Source organism: Phacochoerus africanus, chromosome 3, assembly GCF_016906955.1.
Source record: "Phacochoerus africanus isolate WHEZ1 chromosome 3, ROS_Pafr_v1, whole genome shotgun sequence".
Lineage (NCBI taxonomy): Eukaryota > Metazoa > Chordata > Mammalia > Artiodactyla > Suidae > Phacochoerus > Phacochoerus africanus.
In genome coordinates, this window is record NC_062546.1 from 132,718,404 (window position 1) to 132,741,737 (window position 23,334).

Genomic DNA, 23,334 nt, shown 5'->3' on the forward strand with positions numbered 1-23,334 from the left:
TTCAATCGAATGCTAGAACCAAGGAGGGACAAAGTACAGTTTTTACTTGGTTAGGAATTTCTCTTTTCGTGGAATTTTAGGCAACAGACCCTGATTTCCAGGGAATATTCCTAAAAGTAAAATCGAGAGTGTTCCTTACTTATACCTTCAAAAATGTTCAGCATTTCTGAAATTCTCTGAATGTCATACATTAAAAAAAAAAAAAACCCAAAATGTAAAATCCACATTAAAATGACCAACTGTGTTTAGTTAGCACTCAGCCACGTTTTGTTGGCTTATTGTAGCCAAATCTCAGCAGTGGCTCTGTCCTAGGTCTGCATATGGAAATAGAACATGTTCAATGATGCCTACTGTTTCGTTAGGTAGCCTCTCAGATTACTGGTTCTAATTAAGGCTGTGTTACTGGCTACCACAGTTATTAATGTGCATTATTGCCATCATAGGAAGTTTTGACCTCTGCTGTGCGTCACCTGGAGTAAAATTTAATTACCAGCCAGAGAATATACTAGCAAGTATGATATAAAATGGCTTCTTATGAGGCATCTGTGATTGTAAAATACCATCTTAGTTTTTGCTTTGACATTAGGAAAATAATTACAACCAAAGCCCTTTCTAAAACCTAAAATACAACCAAATTCATCCAGAAGGTGAGATCACAGTATATCTAGTTTAATTTTCCCATGTACTATTAAGTCATTAAATTCTTTGTGTTTTTCAATGTTCAAGAACATGAGCTATAAAAAACTGAATTTACTGACTGAAATTAGACGGACATTTAAAACAATATCACATGGACGTTCTCAAGTGGTGCAGTGGGTTAAGGATCTGGTGTTGCCACAGCTATTGCCACTGTGCCATGAGTTTGAACCCTGGCCCAGGAACTTCTACATGCCACAGGTGTGGCCAAAAAAAGCCAAAACGGAACAAACCTAAAATAAATCCTATGCAAAAAAATAAAATAATATCAATAGGACTTGCTGATGTGTGTTTTAAAACTACATATCCATTTCCTATCCTATCCTTTGTTGGCCAAATGCTCTGAACAATTTGGAATTAAGGAAATAGTTATTACCGTTTTAATGCACATTTTCTTTTTTTTTAAAACCTGAAAGTTTTATTTTATAAAAGTCAATAAAATCAATTCAATCAGTAAAATTGATCACTTCTGATATCTGAATGACTAATGACATGGTTCTTGCAACAACCAGTAAAGTAGATAAAATAGGGAACTTGTTGGCAGCAATACTGGGTGGGGCAGCAGGTATTGCTCAAAAGGCAACAGTTAGTCCTCTGGAAATTTTAACCTAAGGTCAAGCACTTACCTTTCTGAGATGCTTTCTACCCAGTGTGACTCAAAGACAGAATGGGGCAGACAGGTTTTCGTATCCCTTTCCATATCTACGATGCTTTGCCTGACTTGATGAGCACTTTACTTTTATGACTCTTAATGTATGATGGGTGCTAGGAAGAGGTGACATTAGCTACTCCAGAGGAAGAGGTCAGATTTTAATTTTTCCAGAGGCCGGTGTATGGGAGTGGCAAAACATTTCATAGCTATGACACTTCTGAACTCTTTACTGAGTGCTGACTATGTCCCAGCACTTGGTGCACTTGCCAGACTAGAGAGGACAGAAAGGAAAACCCAGTATAATGATGATACAGGTGGGTCCGTGTCAGGTGCAATGGGCTACAGGGCTCCTGCCTGTTTGGCTCCTTCTCGTCTTTGCACAGCTGTCTGACACAGAGCAGATGTTCAATTAAAAATGTTAAACTGAACCTGGTATGCGAGGAGTCCCTGGACTGGATAAGTGATGTGCCATCGAGCCTCACCTTACAACATGACGACTGATCATGTTCATAGGAACTTCCATTTGTGAGTGTCCACGGGTTAGATGGGCTATGCAACAGCAGGATATATCTCTTATCTCTCTTCCAAATAAGCTTAGAATGTAGGTTATCTACCCTGAGTTTACAAAAAAAGGAGACTAAGTTTCAGGCAAATTCATCCAAGATTACACAGTTATTTCAGAAGGAGTGAACTTTTCCTTCCCAATGTCAAACCCACGATGCTATGCTGAGTCACCTATAGAACATTCAGGTCCTACAGGCTGGTAAACAGATACACAAGACAGCAGGTGGCTCAGAAGGAGGGCTACACAGGAAATGATCAGTTTATAGACAGCAGATACATCTATGGGGGAGGGAAGGAGAAGGGAGCTGTCAATATTTAAAGGCAGGAGTGGCCCGGGGGAGAAGTCAGTTCTGTCTCAGGGAACACGTGGAGATTTCTGGAGGGAGACAAGAAACTGCGCATTCCTGAGGAAAGTGAGGAAAGCTGGAGTAGGGGTTAGAAATTCACATCCCATGTGACATCATCTTCATTTTAAAGGTGAAGAAACTGAAACTCAAATATTTAGTGCATTCCTAAGGGCTGACTTGCAACCAACCCTTGTTAGCAGTGGGTAGGATAGGGCCTGAAATCAGGTCTTTTGCTTCCAAACTGACTCCAAATCAAATGCTTTGTCTTTTACTTATTCTTGGAGAAGACGGCTCAGGTATACTGCATCCTCCAAATCCCCTTAGAAAATTAGAGAAGTTCCCCACGGATGGACAGAACGCAAATATAAATCAGTTTGTCAGTACTTATTCTGACGGGTTAGTCAGCACGAACTGTTAAATATTTAACTCTCACCCCAGAAGAAGGTGGTGGGTGGTAGGAATAAATTTCCCTCATAATGCTGTGTTTAAAACTTTAAGGACAGACATCACTTTAATCTCCGGGCTATGTCAAGCATGGTGCTGTAACTACTGTCCTAAGCAGAGAATGGCTGTTAGAGTGCAGGACTGTGTTATTAACTTTACCTTGGACCTCCCAGAACCTAGTATAGTCAGTTCTCTCAAAAAGATATGCTGAATTACTCAATAAACTATTTCTCCCAAATCTGGGTGCCTTCTCCATTCGTTGGGGTCTTCTCAATCACAGACTATCTCCCATACCTGCCTATTATGAAAAAAACATTTAATTAGAGCTTCAGCTTTTGACCTCTTTGAGTGTGGGTCTTCACACTTGTTATCAGAGATGGGCTACAACATTATTCACCATCAGAATGTACTCTTTAACTCAGATATGTCAGCCTAGACGTGATGCTGAAAATATTCAACTCCCAGTATGAACAGGCACCGACCAATCAGAATAGGCATCACCCAGTGACTCTCCTGGTGCTGAATGTGGGCCCTGAGCCAGCCTCCTCATTCCGTCAGAATAGGGACCACTTTCTTGTTTTTCTAAGATGAAAATTTTGTCAAAATCATATAAAATGAAAGTCAGATCATATCCTTAAAATATAGCCAAATCACAGAAAATATCCAAATCTCCTTCATACCTGTTTCTAAATTTAACCTAAGTTGACCTAAGCTCTTATGTTGTAAAATTGGCTCGAACTTCCTTCTTCCTAAAGATATATTAACCAACACAAAAAAGGAGTTAGGGTGAAAGCAGTCAGCAAGCAAGAGATGTTACACATTAACTCTCTCAATATCAAATGCTATGACTGAATCTTCCTTTTTTTAAGAAGCCCTTCCTAAAAATGAAGACTTCAAAGGCATTACAATGCAATGGAAAAACCAAGGAACAGAAGTTTAATGGTCTTGTGTCCAATAACAAAGTTCTGAACACAATTTCTTAAAGCTACCTCCATAAAACCACGAAAGAACTCTTATTTTTCATTTAGGTTCCTTAATCAATTTAAACGAAATGTGATTATTATGCAGAAGTTCTTTTTTTTTTTTTTTTTTTAAAAAGCAAACGTTGCAAAAGAATGGTCACAAAGGAAATTCATGGCTTCCTTTTCTAGAAGTACTATGAAAAAGAGATCTTTTCTTATCATCAGTGAAAAAATAAGGGCCAAACAGCTGTCAGAATGTCTGTGCCTTAACTTAAAAGTAAGAAATGAATATCAGAGAAAAAAAAGAATAACTCTTAATTAGAGGAGTAACATCACTTTTAGTGTTAATACAGAGGTGGGACCACTATTATCTAATAATGCAATAGTATTATCTTCTGTCTAAGGCCCAGCAATTAATTACTTAGACTACTAAAGCAATATTCTATTGCTTCTGTAGCTACAATAATTCACATGGTTTAAAAATTCAATGAAAAACCCAGAATATGCTCACAAGATATTCCAAACCACGCATCCACCAAAACAACCCCAACCTTGCAAAAACGTAAGATTCTCAAACAATAATTTTTATGTAAGAGGAAGGTCGCAACAATGGATTTCATTGATGCAAGAGACCAAGTTAGACTGTGGAACTGGGAAACTGGAATAGGGTGGTGATGAACACAGGACAGTAGAAGGACTAATTCATTTCCTCACTGGAGGTCTTCGAATAACAGTATGTATAACCAACCCTGAACACTGCGGGTGAAACCACCTTGAAGGTCTGTCCACTAATCCTGCACAAAGAATGCACAGTTTGAGAGTAACATTTGTATTGATCTTTAACACCATGTAAAAGCACTTCCACATGTATATCATCACATGAATCACAACATTTCTAAACTAAGGAATTTTGCTGCATTTCAAATTAGCCCAATGGTACACAAGCAGAAGCCCTGATATACTTGATCTTCTGTTTGAATAGATGGTTTTCTAATTTACAAAGAGCTTTCACATTCATAATCTCAACTTAGAGTTCATCATTAAGAAAGGAGGCAATATAAATGGCAACAAATCAGCCACTGTCGACTCATGGAGAATGGACAGTCTTTCTGAGCTCTGACCATTCTAGAACAGAACAGTGACCTGCACAGTCACTGTCCCCAATTTCATTACCTTTAACAGGTTTTCCTAATTATGATACAAGTAAAGAATGCCATCTATTGCACTCAAAACACAATATGAAAGGAAATCACAATATAAATCTACCCGAAATCAATACTAGGTATTTTTTATTTTTCTTTAAAATAGAGTGTATCTGCATTTGATACTCCAAGTGTTCCCTACAAGACATTCCAAAAGATGTCTCACTCAAAATATCCTCTTCACCAGAGAAATAAAAAGATTTGCAGTTGATATTGTTCATGATTTTAGTCATAAAAAATAAATGACATTTATCCATCTATTTATGCACTCAAACATATAAGAAGCTTCTGTGCATGTATGTGTGTGTATATATATATATATATATAACATATGTGTATCTATGTACTACTTGTCCTGTTCCAGGAAGAACTTCAGGTAGCTTAATAAAGAGGCATCCCCTACAAGATAAAATAAAGGGAAAAATCAATGTCAAGGAACATGGGATGAAGGGAAAATGAGGCAGGAGCAAGACGGCTTACTGAGAGAAGTCAATTGTTTCAAGTGTCCGACTTCTCATCGGTGGTTGAGCCTGAAGAGCTTGTCTAATGACTATCAATCAGCGCTGATCAAACACAGCAAATGACCTGGAGATCAAGCACCTGATTGACAAGAAATCTATCATAAGCAGCTCTTCACCACAAGCATGCTTCAATGATAATTGGTCCTAATGATAACTCTGAAATGCAAGTGTTAAGTGTAACCTGCAGCATGATAAAAAAATGTATTTCTTTCCCTGTATCCCGTTGCTCTGAAAATTGACAATGCATATCAAATACATAAAACTCTGTAATTAGAAAATTTAATTAACGTAATCTACTTCCTGAGTAGACTAGAAGGTACTCTAGTTATTGATTACTTGGAGATACAAAGCCCACCCCTTTGTCATGTATTTCATGCAGGTATAGTAAATACTGAAAAAAAAAAAGGAAACAAGCAAGGTCCCAGGTCCCTAGGAAGACAAAGTAACCTTTTATTTCTCCCTTTCTTAGGTCACAGAGCTAGAAGGAATCCGTCAAGGTCTTCAAATGGCTTTCACCTCACATGTCAACACTGAAAAGTAGCTATTGGTTGTGCTGTGTAGGGAAGGATTCTGAGGTCCAGCCAGGCCCAGCAGGAAAGAGTGTTCTCATCTCCTTATCAGAAATTCTGCTCAGAAAGGGGAAGTGAAGCGATAGGTTGCTGCTTACTTGTTTATTTCTCATCTCCGTTCCATTGGCTGATGTTACCAATGAGGAACAAAAGGCTTAAAGTGGTGGGCTATTGATTTACCATTTCTCTCTAGATTTATTTGCAGCTTGCCTTACTATAAAAACTCTTTGAAGTGTTACAGAAATATACATACTAACAATAAATAGATGTGAAAAACAAGAAGAGCAAGAAGAGAGATAATATATATATATATATATATATATATTGGGGAGGAGGAAAAAGTTTGTCTTTGTGGCAAATTCTAAAGCCTTCATTTTCACTACAGCCTTCCCCAGCAGTGGGTAATGCAGACTCGCTGCTGTTTCAGTTGCTCATCCCAGTGAGTGTGAGTATGAATGTAAGGAGAGAGAGAGGGAGAGGGAGAGGGAGAGGGGGAGGGGGAGGGGGAGGGAGGGGAGAGAGAGAGAGAGAGAGAGAGAGAGAGAGTGTGTGTGTGTATGTGTGTGTGTGAGGGAGAGAGAGAGATAGAGAGACAGAGAGTGAGAATGAGAGAGAGAGACACATATGTATCTCAGGAAAAGGTCCTGAGTTTGGCTATCAAGAAAACAAGGTCCCCGCAGTTAGACTGGGCTCATATCTCAGCCTTCTTTTGTGCCATATAAAGGAGTATTTTATTCATTCAAAACTATTTCCTGGGAGTTCCCGTTGTGGCTCAGTGTAAATGAACCCGACTAGTATCCATAAAAATGCGGGTTTGATCCCTGGATTTGCTCCGTGGGCTTGGATCTGGCATTGCTGTGGCTGTGCCTGTGGCCAGCAACTGTAGCTCTGATTTGACCCCTAGCCTGGAAACTTCCACATGCCTCAGGTGTGGCCTTAAAAGCAAAAAAAAATACTGATCTTTGCTTTTAATAAATAAGCAAATCACACAGCATGTTAGAGGGTGGTCTTATGATAATTAGGTAACACAAAGAAAGAGGGATTGAAATATAAAATGCCAAGGTGAAGTAGAGGCAGATTACAAGTTTTACAAAAAGGATGAAATAATGCCCTTTGTACCAACATGGATGGACCTAGAGATTATCACACTAAGTGAAGTAAGTCAAAGACAAATATCATATGATATTGCTTACATGTGAAATACAAAAAAAAAAAAATTAATACAAATGAACTTATTTACAAAACAGAAATAGACACAGAGACATAGAAAATAAACTTATGGTTTCCAAAGGGGAAAGGTAGGGGAGGAGGGAAAAATTAAGAGGTTGAGATGAACGAATATGCACTATTCTACAGAAAACAGACAACCAACAAGGACTCCTATATAGCACAGGAAACTATACTCAATATTTTGTAATAACGTATAAGGGGAAAGAACCTGAAAAAGAATATGCGTGTGTGTAACTGATCACTATGCTGGTACACCTGAAACCAACACAATGTTGTAAATCAACTATACTTCAATTTAAAAAATAAATCACACTAAAATTACAATTAAAATGGATGAAATAAAAAGGTAAAAAAGGAGTTTCTGGGTGGCTCAGCAGGTGAAGGATCCAGGCTTGTCACTACTGTGGCTCTGCTTACTGCTGTGGTGTGGGTTTGATCCCTGGCCTCAGAACTTCCATATGCTGTGGGTGCAGCCAAATAAAACAAACAAACAAACCCCAAAAATTTTTACCAGAAAACCCACACATCTGAATGATCATATATCTCCATGAAAAGACAGATGTTTACAAAACAAAAAAATTATAAAAACCCATGAAATAATCGGTATATAAAATTCTATTTGATTATGAACATTTGACTTAATTTAGAATCTAACTAATGAGATTCTGGCTCTTCCAGGATGTGTCATTTGATATTAAGGAAATTTCTTGTAGTGAATCTGGATAATGAAAAATACATTAAAAAAAAAAAGGTGGCTAGGGCAGACTTGCTGAGAAGGTGACATTTGAACAAAGTCTTGAAGGAGGTAAGGGAGTGAGTGAGGAGGCTCTGGGGAGGAGCAATGCAGTTACGTGAGAGGGGAAGAACCAGCGCAGGGCTGGAAGGTTTCGGCAACACCGTGGAATCCACCATAGCTGGAGTAAAGCAGGAGAGGAGGATAGGGGGAGATTAGGTCAGAAAAATCATGGAAGGGGAGGGTAAATCATGGGTAACAGAGGGTCTTGTAGCCATTGTAAGACTTGTCAATGATGAGTAAAGTGAAAAAGCCACTTGGGTCACAGGGCCTGCCTGTACATTTAGTGCAGATGTGCGCAGCGGCCGGGTACACAGTTTTTAAGAACATGCCCAAAGATATTTATCTTTATGGCTCCTATTGGCCCAAACGTGAAAAGACATGCTCGGAGTGTGACACATCCTGGCAATTGTGTCCACGTGGCAGCAGCACTCCTGAGCCTTAGAAAGCAATAGCAAGCCGAGCCAGGGTGTGAAAGTTGCCTGATCCCAGATCATTTATGAAGTGTCGTCTTGTCATTGCTTTGCAATGTGGTATTAAAATTCTTCTTCTTGGACATTTGTTAGTGGTGGACCCACAGAGGAAATCTTGGTCTGACAGTATCAGAAGTCAGAAAACCTTCAAATCTATATATAGACAGTTCCTGCCTGAACGACGGTTCAACTTACAACTTTTCGACTGGTGCAAAAGGGGTATAGGCGTTCAGAAGAACGTCTACTTTGAATTGTGATTTCTGATCTTCTCCTAGGCTAGCGACATGCATCCTCTGCAGTGCTGGGCAGGGCACCCAGCCGCAGCTCCCACCAGCCATGCAATCAAGAGGGAAACAACCAACACACTTAGAATCTGTTTTCCACCTTTCATGCAGTATTCAATAAATTACATGAGCTATTCAACACTTTATTATAAAAGAGGCTTTGTGTTAAATGATTCTGCCCAACTGTAGGCTGATGTAAGTGTTCTGAGCACATTTAAGGCGAGCTCAATTCAGTTATGACACTCACTAGGTTAGGTATATTAAATGCATTTCTAACTTACAGGGTATTTTCACCTTATGAAGGGGTTTATTTGGACAGAACCACACTGTAAGTTGGGAAAGGTCTCTAGTAAGACTGAGGCATAAATGAACCCTGTAAGAGTTCCCACCATGGCTCAGTGGGTTAAGAATCCTACTGCAGTGGCTCAGGTCACTGCAGAAGTGCAGGTTCGATTCCCAGCCAGATTCAATGGATTAAAGGATCTGGCTGCTGCTGCCGCTGTGGCATAGGTCACAGCTGTGGCTCAGATTGGATCCCTGGCCCAGAACTTCCATATGCCATGGGTGTGGCCATTAAAACAAACAACAAACGAAGACTCCATCAAGAAATAAAACCAATCCTGAAAAATTCATAGCTGATATATCATTACCATCTATGCAAGCCTAATAAAGGCTGGTGCTGTCAAAACAGACCTCCAAAAAGAGGAAAGCAGAGGAGAGGGAGAGGAAACCGACTGTGGCCTGATGACCTGCTTCTGAAAGAAGAATGCTCCTTTGAGCTCAACCCTAGGAATTGACCATGGAATTTATCAGGAACTCACAGTAGACAGAGAATAAAGCAGATGTGAGCTCACAGGAGGTTTAGAAGCTGGAACCAAGTATTTTTAACTATGACTTATTTAGCCACCAAAACACAGTGAAACAAACCTCTACAGCTAAAACACACATCTAGGCAAGTTGCTGAATGTTTCTTGTCTTCAAACATTAAAAAGAGGGACACTTAATTCAAGGCCAAAGTGAATTCCAAGTGAGAATGGGTCTAAGAAAAGCACAGTTTAAAAAAATTTCCTTTTCCTAAAGATGTCAACAAGCTGAGAGTTGCTGGAAATCAGGATTTTGAGTATATGCTGATTTTAATGTTTACTGATGGTCAGGGAACAGCTGTGTATCCACTGATGTTTTTACAGGGCCGTGAAGATTTTCCTTTCCAATGCCATTGGATATTAAAAAATACTAGTATTCCTGGGAGCCACTTTGATAAGAATGACTGCTGTGCAAACTGAAAAAGACAATGACCCAGCCAAGTTTCATCTACTGTAACTTTAAAAGAGGTCGTCAAATAGACAACATGAGAAACACTTGTTCATACTCTTTCCTTAAAAGCTTGACATGGCCGGCAGAAATATAAGCAACACCACAAGACTGAAAAAGATACGGCACTCAAGGTGAAGGGAAAATAAACCCGGGAGTAAAGTTATTACACAGACATGCAAACCAGAAAGTGAAGTCTCAAAGAATTGCCAGCCATGGATACCAATCTAGCCCAAGTCTTCCTACTATTCAAAATAAGAAGGAAATACAACAATGATGAAACTGCGTGTTCACTGGAGTAAAAGCAAGGCTAGTGCTCCTGCGAAGTTCATTTGTTTCAGCTCTGAGGCCAGAAGGAGCTTCCTCCTATAGGTCTTCGTGGGGTGCTAGGTCAATGCCAGGTCAGATGACTGCTGGGTGCCTGAGCACCCTGGTGCCGGTATGGATTTTTATAAGGGCAAATAGCTTTGTGGTTACCACATTAGGCTCTCTGACACCTTTGAAGCATCCATGAATAAAATCTGCACTTCCTGGAACAGTGGTTGTCAAGCTGGGCTCTTTAACAGGTGCTTTAGGAGTTCCACCAACTTTCTCTCGGGATTTTATTTCTTAGTTCTTAGATGCACAAGCGGGAAATGCAAGCAAATAGAAGCCCAACAAATTTTAACACACTGATAACCACCCTCATATTTAGTCTTTTCAAGGACAGGTGCTGGGCCAATGTGTCTCCTGCCATCTCTCCTCGTATATTTCAACTTCTTAAAAATGAGTCACTGATTAGGAAAGTTATAATTCTATGTTGGTATTCTGGAAATGCAAGCCTGAGCACATCCCATTCACATAAAATTGTGCAAACAACCTACACACACATCACGTTTAAACAAATGACAGGCCAGAAGCAGGTACAACTTGTTGGCATATACCCTCTCTATGACCTAATATCCAGTTGTACAATAACAAGCTGCCTACCACACTGAATCACAACAAAGTAACATCATTAGGACTGGAGTTTTAAGTGTCTCTGGTCTGACTTTCAGACCTATGAGGAGGAGGCGTGCCAATAGCTGTATTGTTAGAATTCAAAGCCAAAACAAAAAACTTCCGGTTCTTTCTAGTTTGGGGATCTGATTAATTCAAGAAGATCCTCAGAAGATAAAACAAGCTGTTAGAAGACTGTTACCTCTGCAACAATTTATGGATGTATTTTTTTCTAATACAGTACTACTAAAATGGAATATAGAAATAATCTAGATATCACATTGCTGATATTGTTTTGCAACTGTCAAATGTCCCAATCTCAAATTTTTGAGTTCACCGAAACTGCCTCACCTTTCTTTTTAATGAATTTTATGTTATAAATTTTCATTTATAAAATAGAATAAAAAGTACTTAAAATATTTGTACATGCAGTTCTGTTTAAGTTTTTCATTTGACGAGAGGACTTTTATACTAAAAAATTTCTACCCCACCCCCAAGGGAGGTTCTACTACAGATATGAAGATACTGATGCTATCACCCCAGAGACTAGGTGAGGCCTGTCACTTCTAGCATGGAGCAGCCTTCCAACTGATGAAGTTCTAATCTAATCTAATCTAATCTAACCTAATCTAATCTAATCTAATCTAATCTAATCTAATCTAATCTACTATGGACACTCTCCTCTTCTATATGTGCCATGACAGAGTTGGGAAGTTCTGTGATTAACAGAGGAGCTGCAAATCCTTCAGGCAAGTTTTCATAAATCTGATTTCTTCCAACAACTCTACACAAGAGCTGCATTGGAGAGGACAACTTTAGGTTCTTTGGCAAGAAACTGAAGTGCAGATTATTTCATCCTCATGATTAAGGCAGAGTTGAGGGTAGAGTTTCATTCATTCATGAAAAGTAAAGAGGCAAATCAAGATAGGTGGGTAATTTGGGACACAGTGGGATGTATTCCCAGGCCTGCCATCTCCTAATTTCAACTCCAAGAGGGTCATGTGACCTCCTCTGAGCCTCAGCTTTCTCCATTAGAACATGGAGGGACTAAAATTCTTAATGGGGATTGAATATCAGAATCTCCTAGGAGCTTTAAAAAATATGTAATGATAGCAGAAAAATTCATACATGCCAGCAAATGTTCTGAGCACGCTACACCTGTTAACCCACTGAGTCCCCACAAGAACTCCTGTGCTGTCGGCACTATTATCCGGATTTTACAGGTGAGGAAACTGGGGCACAGAGATTGAGAAATCTGTCCAGCCAAGTGGCAGAGCCACCGGGTGGAAGGATTCAGAGCGTGTGCTCTTCAGTGCAACTGCACTTTACACTGCCTCTCTCCACATACGTATCCCCAAATCTTCTGATTCAGAGCCTACTGAGGGGCCTGGGCATGCAAGTTTTAATTCTGGGGAGTGCTCTTTGTTCACAGCCCTTTGAACTAGAAGAGACATAAAGTTCTGTGATTCAGCCTAGAGGTGAAAAAAGTGCCATACACTTTTTAATGAAATTAATGCTCAAATTCTCTGGCCGCAAAAATCTTAGTCCAAATTAAATTAAAAGGGTTTGGCTTTTATCAGCTAAATTGCACGGTCTCAAACAACAACAAAAAGATAATGCATAAAGAAATAATAGGAAAAATTGAGGAAACCAAATGTCATTTAGCCAGCTAAGTAGATGAACTACCTGGGGTTGCGTAAATAGATTAAGTAATGGAGCAAAGTCTAAGCCTGTAAATGGGCAGTAACAATAATATTTTCTAATTTTTGGCTTAGATTTGGGGGTGAAGATGAAACATTTTGGAAAAACCCTTGGAAAGGATCAGCACTCCTAGCCAAACGGGCTAGTGATCTATTTTCTTCTAGGATTACAAATAACTGCCTCTTTGTTTCATCTTTAAAGAAACAATTCTTATGCTACCAAAGCAGGACCTTTGGAAAGACTGAACTCTAAAACTATGCCTGTAAATGCTGATACTCAAAAAAAAAAAATTCCCCCCCCCACAGGTTTCCTCATTGACATCTGACCAATAAAGTCAGAAAGATGATGGGGCATAAAGAGAAAATGAGAAAGACAAGTGATCCTGGTCCCATAAGCAAGTATAGACTATGTGACAAGTCTAAGCTGAGTACGGCCAGGTCAGTAAGTGCACAGCCAGCCAGGAGGAGAAAGAGTCCGTGTCCCCCAGGATAGCCATGAACTTGGTCAGGTTTGTTTGTGTTCTGAGTGTACTTCCTCTCTAATTCGAGATACCCCATTTAGGGAAACTCATCCTCCTCTCCTCCCACTCAGTGCCATGGCTCTCTTACAAAATCTCATCTCAAAAATCTCTAGTCTGAAGCCAAATGAGCCTAGCAAGGGAGTTGCAAAGCATGTTATTAAACAAAAGGCAACATTTTCAAAGAAAGTTTAAGCCCCTGAAACTTAACTAGAAAAATTTTTGAAAATAATGGCATGTTGGAGGAATACACAGATCTTATTGTTGACCGTATAGACTATATAGACCAAAAGTTTCTAATAGACAGTAATCCACCTGACAAACAGACTTAATTACTAGTCTCTCTTCTGCACCGAAGATTCATCTGTCTGGAACTGACTTACTATTTCTTTCCATTTAATGGCCACACCAAAAGCACACAAACTCACAAAGCAAACAGGCACTCAATTTGATGCTTCCTGAACAGATGAGAATTTCCAGGCAAGAACAAAGACAAAGATCTTCCTCCTGATCCTTGTATCAGTGATACCCAAATTCCAGTTTCCTAGACTCAAAATCTTACACTGATCTTGAATCACCCTCCCCCTTGGACCCAATCCTCTTCACATGCCATGGAGGGAAATTCTACAAGTATCACCTACCTTCCCAGTGAAATACAAGCCTTTTTCTGGTGTTAAAATCCCTCTTGATAGGGTCCTAGTGAAGACCAGACAAGGCAGGCAGCCAGGCTAGTTCTGGCTTCAAACCTGGGCTTGAAGGTTTGAAACCTTGCTCGCCCAGCCATGAAGGCTCATTCAAATACCAAGCTTTTTTTGAGGTCCCCAATCACATGCAATCACTTCCTATTTTGTAATCTCTTTCTATCTCTTACATGATATATCACATTCTGGTCTATGATGTGTGAAGTTTATTTTCTATATGAGACAAGAAGCTTCCTGAGGGTAGCAATTGTGTTTCACCCAGCACAGTATCTAGCAAAGCCAAAGGCATGATGGTTAATAAATAATGGGATTCACCACTCACTTCTACTTGTTTAATTTCTCCTCAAAAGAGGTTTGGTGTTATGTTGTAATAAGGTTTATATTTTAAGTAAAATTATAATGCTATGTTATGCCATTTTCTAAAGCAAAGTTGTCTGGATTTGTTAGATGGTGATCCCAGAAAGAACGTTTTTGTATTCACTATGGCCCTCAGGCATCAAGCAAATGACAAATTACGTACCTTCTCTGTGCTGGGTAATCTGGGGGAGCTGCACAAAACCGCTAATGGGGAACTGAGTTATGGATAACCAGCTGCATGAAAAGGGATTATTTTGTCAGATGTCAGGAAAGAGGAATTCCTCCTGTATCCTCCCGCCTTTACCTTGAGCTTTTGATTCTGCTGGCTATTCAAGTGCACTTAAGGAAAGCTGATTTTTCTAACAGAATCTTGTTAAATCTATCATGGCTGAACATCTCTTTTAAGGTCTTGGAGAAATGAGTCTTTTTATAGCTAGTGATAAACAGTGAAAGTGGGTGCTGATGAGGGGAGGATGAAGATAACGAACTGGCATTCAGAGTGTATTGGGGGAGGCAGAAAGCAAAGTGGTTCAGAGTATGCGCTCTAGAGTCAGACCATCCAAGCTCAAGAAATGGCACCACCACTGTCAGCTGAACTATCATGAGTAATAACAGAATGAAATCACTCTCAACTCCATCTTTAAAAGAAGGATAACAGAGAAAGACAAAAACATATACTATCACTTATATGCGTAATCTAAAAAAAAAAATGATACAAATGAACTTATTTACAAAGCAGAAACAGACTCACAGACACAGCAAACAAACCTGTGGTTACCAAAGAAGAAAGGGGCAGGGGATACACTTGGAATTTGGGATTAACAGATTCACACTGCTATAAGGATATTCTAGGTCAAGCTGAGCACAAGTGCCATATAAAGTGCCAAATATCTTCTTTATGAGAGCAGATGGAGATACATCTATATGTATCTATGACTGGGTCTCTTTGCTGTACAGCAGAAATTGACAGAACATTGTAAATCAAATACACTTTAATTAAAACAAATTTTTAAAAGAAATCTTTAAGGAAAAGATCAACTGACAATAAGGAGGATTCACTGAATCTCTAAATATCCATGTTTCACAGTGGATTTTACAGAAAATAAATTAGAAAATAGATATAACTGAGATTTTCTGCCAAAATATCAAATGCATGCAAACAGCAGGTACTTGGCAATGACCAATGTTTGAGGTTTCAACTACCTGTAATGACAATAAAAGTCTCTGACTTGTAGTAATTTAAAATGTTGCTACAGTGGGTATTTGAATCACGGGCACTCTTAGAGGGAAGGGAGCCATGTAGCCAGTGAAGAAGTTTAAGGTCCAATTAGGTTTTGCTCTAATTGTGTAGTCATAACTCTCAGGAAAGGATTAAGTATTGTGTTAATCTTTGAAAACTGCCCACACCCTAAGGAAAGCCAACTGATATTTCTCATGATAAAAGTGAAGAAAGAGCAGAGAGAGGTCTAAGAAAGAGATGGTTTTCTTAGTAGGTATTTGTCGAGAATATTTTTGATGCTGAACTTATTTTCTGTGAAGTTCTGGGATTTCCAAAAGTCTTCTGACTATATCTCGGTATGTCAAGGATATATTTCACACAAAGTATTTCTTAAAGTGCCAGAATTCTTTCACACCAAGAAAAGAAATGAAGCAATTAACATGAACAAGAAAATGATATTACATGGCTTATCCAAGAGATGAATAGGGAGATTTAGTTAAACCACACTGTTTCTCCTAAACTCTGAAATCTGCTTTAACGTTTTAAGAAAAAAAGATCGCAAAGATGACATATATCTTGCTCAGTGTCTAACACATCATGTTTTACTCTTTGACTATACAGACCCTTATTGGAATACTGTCCATGAAGAAAGAGCTAAATTACAATTAGTGACTCAACATTTTGATGCAATACATTGGCACGCCTTTTCAAAAGGGTGAGATAAAAATCTGAAAACTTTACATCTTAGATCACATTTTTCAGAAAATGACCAGTTTTCTTGGCCTAAGTCCTGAGTTATTTATTATGTGTCATCCTCTTAGGCTAGCAATAATAAAAGAAGCCAAGTGCCAGAAACTATTGCTATTGGTATTTTATGTATTGAGAATCTTTCTAGATCAATGAAGAAAGAATTATTGAGAGGACAAAAATCAGCTTCTTTATAGAACAAAAACATTGGGAACTTAAAAGAAACCCTATTATTTACAATAGAAATAAAATCTGTATATAGGTAAGGAGCTACATAATAAAAGCAGAAAGAAAAATGGCATGTATTTGCTATGATTAACTGTGGCAAACACCAGCTTAACTCGATTTCACTTTAGGGGAGAATATTTTTTTTAAAGTATGCCAGTCAATAAATTTTTTTTTAAAGACAAATACTTAATAAGAGAATTCTTCTTATTATTATATTTATTTATTTTTTACTACTCTACGTTTCTATTAACTTTTCTTTTTCTGGCTGTCAGAGAAATAAAAATCTGCTAGACATAATTTTCAGTACCCTTTTTTCAGTAAAAAGCCATTTTTAAAAAACCCTAAAAATTCAACTTTGGAATGCGATACAGTTCAGTATGTCCGAATTTCAGTTATCCAAGATGCGGTCGATACCAAAGAAAAAACAATCTGTCAGTTTTTATTATTGACACGTGTGAGTTAAATACATTATCACCACAGCCTCCATTACGATACTACTTCAAGTTGGCTAGAAACATAACCTGAAGGGTAAATTATGCCTCCAAGAGCTATATCAGCTTTTGATTTATCCCTACATGAATGGCTTTGGGTTTGTAAGATTCACAAGTCTGACTTGAGAACGATACTGAAGGTAGATAATACAGTCTTTTAGTCCATGTCTTTCAGTCTATACAGCTGTGTGAATTTGAATACTCCAGCATAAATCCATGCAGGGTGTCTGTGTGTGTGTGTGTGTGTGTGTGTGTGTGTGTGTCCGTCCGTGTGTCTGTGTTCCTTTTCTGAAATGTGTATTAATAACTCAGGGTATGTTCAGGCTTTGTGGACTGAGCCATTTGGAGATACCTAAATGTTTAGTCTTTGGGTCACCTGGCTTTATGTTCTCTCTCTGAGAGTGAGAATCAGATCATTTTTGGATGGAACGGTTTTCCTACTTCATCACAGGATCACTGTTTTGTTTTCACTTCAAGGACCTTCATTTCACATAGCTTTATATAAAATGTATGTACCTGGGATTTCCTAAAAGTGGACCTGACAGGCCTATTGTTACTTTCAGAGTAAACACTGAAGGTTTACCTTCTTATGAGGGTTAAAGGTTGATTAATTAAGCATCAAAAAACTGTATCTTACTATAACACCTTCACTTTCAAGTCTACCCTAAAAGTAGCCTTATGGTTTTGAAATAAAAGGGATGATCATTTTATTCCAGGATTGAGGAAAAAAAAGAGCTTTCAGCAGATAGATTGCTTTAGAAAATTTAGAGTTAGAGATAAAAGGAAATGTATAAAGAATTATTCCTGGAGTTCCCACTGTGGCTCGGTGGTAACGAACCCAACTAGCATCCTTGAGGACGCAGGCTTGATCCCTGGCCTTGCTCAGTGGGTTAAGGATCCAGCATTGCTGTGAGCTGTGGTGTAGATCAAAGACACAGCTCTGATCTGGCATTGCTGTGGCCGTGGTGTAAGCCAGTAGCTGCAGCTCTTATTCAACCGCTAGCCTGGGGACTTCCATATGCCACGGGTGTGGCCCCCAAAATTAAAAATAAATAAATAAATAAGAATTTCTCCTTACCATTTCAAGCTGTCCACTTTCCTGATAGTTGCCCTAATTTTTTATGATAGTCAGAACTTTTCCTTTTAAAATCAGTGTTCAATAAATAAACACTAGCGGTTTCAGAAGAGCATTTAGTTCCATGGCCCCTGTTTGTGGGTTGCACAAATAGATAAAGGCACAGTCACATCTGGGGAATACAGGAAGAGGCTGGAATTTAGGGTTTGAGAATCAGCAAGTCTGTGCCCCTCCTGTGTGCTCTCAGTTAACGCACTCACGTACGCAATTTCTTCAGAGCTAAAACCTTACAGTCTTACCTTAAGTCCCCGCTCCTTTCTCTAGGATGCCTCCTGCCACCCTAGTACCTCCTTCCTCCTGCCTCCTAACACTGCCCTGGCTCAGGGTTGTGTCATCTCAGTCTAGGAGAGCCCCCTTCTCTAAGCCAACCTTCCTACTTTAATCCTAACTATATTCTGAGAAAAAAAAAAAAAAAAAGCACTGAATTAATGCTTTTCTTCTACTCCAAGAGCCAACTTTTCCACAGCTAAACAGTAAACTCCAAACTTTTTAGCTTATTCTTCAAAGTGATACCAAGATGTACCCAAACTGTAGCTCGGCCTCTCTCTGCTCTTCACTACACTCTCCACTCCCGGCACCAGGGCACCAGGAGCAGAGCCCTGGTGAAGGAACAATTGCTGACTGACAACTCCGCCCCAAGAAGTGTTCTTTGTGCTTTCCTGAACATCCAAGCCTGCTCTTGTCTCTGGGGCCCTTTCAGAGGCCCAGTGGATGCTATTACTTCCATCCTGCATGAAGTCTTCCTTTCCTGTCCTTTAAGGTTAAGACGTCGTCTCCTCTCTGAAAGCTACCCTAATACCCTGGCATCAAGGTTAACGAGGCCTTCCTCTCATTCCTCCCAGAACACCGCACTGACTATAACACTGACTTTATTCTGCCTTAAATTAGGGTTGGTTGTTTATGTCTACCTGTGTTTTTTGTTTGTTTGTTTGTTTTCTTTTTACAGCCGCACCCACGGCACATGTAAATTCCCAGGCTAGGGGTCAAATTGGAACCGGCCTACAGCACAGCCACAGCAATGCCAGATCTGAGCCGCGTCTGTGACCTACACCACAGCTCACCGCAACGCCGGATCCCCCGACTCAGAGAGGCCAAGGATTGAACCTGTGTCCTCATGGATATTAATTAGGTTCATTACTGCTGAGCCATGACAGGAACTTCTATGTCTGCCTCTGTTGATAATGTCTTGCTTTTCTACTTCACCTTTTTAAGTTGCACTGTATTCAAAAGAATAAGGAAAACATGCAGAGAACAGGAAACAAAGGGCTAGGAAATGAAAATATACTGGACATTACAACCCAGGAAACATTATATTTCAAACATATTTCCTTTTAATTAGTAATAGCCTATAATATTGTAAGCTAGATTTAATTTCACATTTATAGAGAAATCATGTTTTACTGCACTTTGAAATGAATTAGATATCTATTGAATGAAAGGGGAAAAGTAAACTGACAAGGATTAGTTTGGGAATGAGCGAGGCTGTAGAAGGTGGGAAGAGTAGAAATCCCTCATTTTGTTTTAATATCAACAGACTGTTTTTCCTTTAAAATAAACTGTTGACACACTTGAGTTACGCAGATCTTTTCACATGATTGTCAATACCACAGTAACCTCCAGCCTTGACCAACAGAGATCCCATATTTACCCCTACTGCAAACCAGGAAGAGCTACGGGCCAAATCTTGAACCCATATATTATTTTTAAATCTTCAGAAAAAATAATTTGGACACATGAAAGATTTTACATTATTATGACCAGGAATAAATCAGAGGTGAGTGGCCTAAGGATGAAACTAGTCTTCTGTGAGTGAAGTGCCCCCCCTCGCCCTGGCCAAAAAAAAAAAAAAAAGCCCACAGAGAGAAGGCTGGCAGTTTGTGTTAATATAATCTATTCTCTGGCTTTCCTGTCTTTCAGGATCAGAATCTGGTATTTTCTCCTTAATTTTAAATGCAGGATTACATATAATTTAAATTATTCTAGTAGTTAGGATTCTGAAGAACAAAGGCTTAGGCCTGGGGAGGGGGCTAATATTTGCTCAGTAACAACTGTGTCCTTTCCTTCTATTACTTGACTTCATCACAGCCTCAAGGTAGAAGCATTATTTTACCCATTTGACAGGCTACTGACTGAGAACTAGGTACTTGCCTAGCACTGTGGTAGGTAAACACAGGGTACCAAAATCTTGCCGCCCTGATCATCATGGTTTTATACTGTAGGTAAGAAATCTGTGAAGTTGATATGCTGTCAACATCATACACTGTCACAGACATGCTGCTAAATAACCCAACAGGTCCTTGGAGAACAGAACTGTATGGATGCTGATCATGAGGCAGGGACACATAACAATAAATAAGGAGAGTGCAGTGTGCTCCAAAGCATGAAGGAGCTGGGGTGAGCTTAGACTTGACCTTGAAGAATCAAGAAAGGATAATGGGGAGGCACCTGAGCAGGGCAGCAGCAGGGGTAAATGGTTCTCACTTGGTCACCTCAGGGAGGCAGGGAGAAGCTACCCAATTCTTCTGGCTGTGAGACAGACAAAAGGCTAAAGCAGAAGCCACAGGACGTGGTGACTAACAGGACAACGGGAAAGAGCCAACATTGCTCCAAAGCTTCAACTCGAGGAGGGTAAATGTGGAAAAGGGGTGGTCTGGAGAGGAAGGAGATAATGGTGAACTTGAGGTACTAATGAGAGTCAAGTGCAGAAAATATGCAGAAAATTGGAAAAAGCAGAGAATAATCTATGAAGATGGGGCTACAGAGGAACTGGCCAAGAAAGGTGAAATCGAAAGAGCAAGGAGTTGAGGTGGAGAGGTGGACAACTGAGAAAACAAACCAGAAGAAATTAGGGGGAGGGAAAATGCTGCTGGGCAGTTTTAGTTGAGACTTGAAAGGGAAATGCAAAGGGTTAAAGGGAAAATAGCAGCACCAACAGCCCTCCTTACCCGTCTAGAAAATCTGTTGGGGAAGACAGTCAAAGCAAAGTTTTTTATCTGGCTTGCTTTTTGAGAAGGGGGAGAATGAAGACTATCTTAAAGTCCAGGGTTAAGATATTAGTCCTTTCTGTCACACAGATGGCTCCAGGTCCTAAACGTGACAGTTTACTGAGGGATTCTTTTTGAGCAGATAACACTTTAGAAATAGGGAGCAGGGTTGCAGCAACCAGGGTCGTCAGGACGTCCCGACAAGATTCCCTTTCCCTATGTTACCATTTAGAATTTAACTAGAGTTAGTTGGCTTCTTTCATCAAACGCGCTTGGAAAATCTACCTACGTTCAATCCATATCACCTGACTGACATTTCCTCCGTCACCTCTGCCTGGTCCTCGATGCTAGTCTTCTTCTAGTCACCTAAACTGGCTGCCCTCCAGTCTGAACACCCTTCCTTTAACCATGCTAATCCACACTTGTCAGTGTCATGAGTCCCTCCTGGACTTGGGGTGAGGCTGCTTTTTCACTGTCATCTCTTAAGTGGACATCTGCTTTTTCACTGCCATTTCTTCTAACATTCTAGCATCTGTATATTCTATCCCAAACAGAGGTAGAATTTAAAAAACACATTCTGTCTTCCTGTCCATAATCCTCATGTCATACTTGCCTTCAGGTTTCGTGGGTTGCTTGGATGGAAGTGAGTCAATCTTATGTTCATCCCTAGGTATCTTTTTCCACCATTCTGTTAAATAACCCTCAGAAATGTCCAAGGCCCTTAGAGACCCAAAGTATTGGTTTCAATTGTTGCCCCTCCTACAATTCAGCCTACCCTACTGGGTCAATCTATCATTATAGGGCTAAAGTTTTATTTCTAAATTTTTTTTTCTTTTTTAGAGCAATGAATTTACACCTATCTTTTCTGAGAAGCTTTTCTCTTGAAACTTTTCTCAAAAAAAAAAAAAAAAAATCTCTCATTATGTACACTGGGTTTTTTAAGCTCTAGGATGAGTCACTTTGCCATAAGGTTCTTGTCACCTCCAGGTTGCCAACTAGTTATTCTTTATTGGAAACAATTAAGTCCAGAACAAGAATGTCCTTTTTCGCTCTCTCTACATTCTAAGATACAAAACTGTCAACAAGACAAATCTGGGACTTATTAGATGCTCTGTGTTAAATGGAATGAAGCTTTCCGCAGAGACTGACAGAGAGTTCTTTATTATTGAATGTCTGTTTTGCTTCAGTATAATACATAAAGAAAACTATCATCAGAGTTAAATAATCAAACCCAGGGTTTTGCAAATGACAGGAGAGGGTGAGCGGCAAACAGTTACTGCTGCTGTTGACAAGAGCAAAGAGAATGATGTTTACACATGCTAAGAAAACCCACATACATCAAAGAGACCAGCAACAACAAAGGAATGAATTTTCTAGGAAAAATGATTAAATGTTCTGCTGCTGCACTTGGAATATGATTTGATTCAGTTGAAAAAAAAAAAAAAGACAGATGATTTAATTTTTCCAATACATATTTACTGTATGTATACCATGGTATTACTCTGTTATTTTATGGCTGTTTAACTCCATCCCCTTAATGTTAAAACTCACCTTACGTGATTCAAAACTAGGTGAGGAACAATTTGTCTTTTGAAATCCTGACTCCTTCTCTTACACCTCAAGCACGTGAGGGTTAGTTTCAGTCTTTCCGTTTCCTACAAAGTTATATTTTTAGCTCCTTAGACTTTATGGCGCTCCATCTACCTGTAATTATGCTGCAAAAGCAAAGGAAGACGCCAGTAAAGGGCAGCAGCAGACAAGATAGCGAAAGGCCTATTTGTGGTCCTGAACAGCTGCAACAGGGCCGGGCGCGCCTGGCAAAGTTCCTTCTGACTCCGGCCAGGCATGACAAACCCCAAGGGCTGGATTTGCTTTCAAAATAGTTCTTAGCACAGGGCATTATTTCACTGCCCTGGAAGCAAAAAGGCTGCAGCCCAAGTCCAAGAGGGCTGGTCAGGAGGGTAACAGGCAAAGGACAGGGATGGTGCGAGGGCGACGGCCTTTGGAAAGCTCTCCAGATCCCGATGAAACACCGCCTGCTGCCCCAGCCTCCTCTCTAAAAACAAAACAGAGCCAAACCAACGCCATCTCCTGATGGAAGGCCAGATGTTACTCTTAGTTCCAGTCTGGAAACACTGCCCACGTATGTTCTGACAAATAGTTTTTTGGTTTTTTTTGTTTTGTTTTGTTTTTCCTTAATGTAAGAAGTAATATCTTTACATTTTACT

General features: G+C 39.6%; 1 protein-coding gene across 10 annotated transcripts in view; it reads right to left on the reverse strand.

Annotated features, from left to right (window-relative positions):
• The window catches only part of RBMS1 (RNA binding motif single stranded interacting protein 1), a 217,372-nt gene that overhangs the window by 69,106 nt on the left and 124,932 nt on the right, over positions 1–23,334 (reverse strand). The window lies entirely within an intron of this gene.